The 712-nt window shown below is 40.2% G+C and overlaps 1 non-coding gene across 1 annotated transcript; it reads right to left on the bottom strand.

Moving 5' to 3' along the window:
- Window positions 1–363: 363 nt before the first annotated feature.
- LOC115072349 lies at window positions 364–489 on the bottom strand. The gene has a single exon (XR_003851395.1). It is a non-coding gene; the product is annotated as a U6atac minor spliceosomal RNA (small nuclear RNA).
- Between the last annotated feature and the right edge of the window lie 223 nt (window positions 490–712).

The following is a 712-nucleotide window of genomic DNA, read 5'->3' as shown; positions in this document are numbered from 1 at the left end:
CCCCAAGATAAAAGTGCCTCTACTGCCCCAATGTAGTTTCCCGCACTGGTCATTGTTGTGGTTATTAGGTCTTAATTCTGGGATTGGACCATCAATTGATGCTCTCCCCTAGTAATTTGCACAGTGTTCTCCAAAACTATGAGAGCTAGCCTTCAGTGAGGTGGCTTCCAGGTCCATTCAAGCTCCATTGTTCCAAGTTCTGTGTCTGAAGTATGTTCTGTGTTCAGCAATAGGGTTCTGGGAGTCAGTCAAGGGCTGTGGCAATAGCTGTGCAATTTTGGGAGTCTCTTGAACTACCCTGGCCAACAACTTGAAGGGCAGTATCTCCTGTTTGATTCTGTTTCTTCTTATATAGCCTTCAGCTAAACACAGTGGTTAGATGTCACAAAGTGGCTGGCAGTTCCTTAAACATATGTGTGTTGTTCGGTTCAAGGGCCTCTTCTATCCTTGTCAAGGAGAGTGCTAACCTTCTCTCCTTTCATACAGTACTTGTTCAGTTATTTTAAATAGTGATATTCCCTTGTAAAATTTAAGTGTGTTTTTCTTACCTAAAGTCACAGTATCTTATTTTGGTGACATAAATGATTTTTAAATTAATTCCTATCCAACAGAATCTAAAGAGGGAGAGTTTGCTGAGGATATAGCATAAAGTATAAACTAGAGAAATGCCTTTGTTCTCATTTTTCATATTAAGAATCAGAGAACTCACCCT

The sequence above is a fragment of the Nannospalax galili genome, unplaced genomic scaffold (assembly GCF_000622305.1).
Source record: "Nannospalax galili isolate Female #2095 unplaced genomic scaffold, S.galili_v1.0 scaffold1022, whole genome shotgun sequence".
Classification (NCBI taxonomy): Eukaryota; Metazoa; Chordata; class Mammalia; order Rodentia; family Spalacidae; genus Nannospalax; species Nannospalax galili.
The sequence above is the reverse complement of the archived record's forward strand: the minus strand, read 5'-3'. Positions and strand labels throughout refer to the sequence as shown.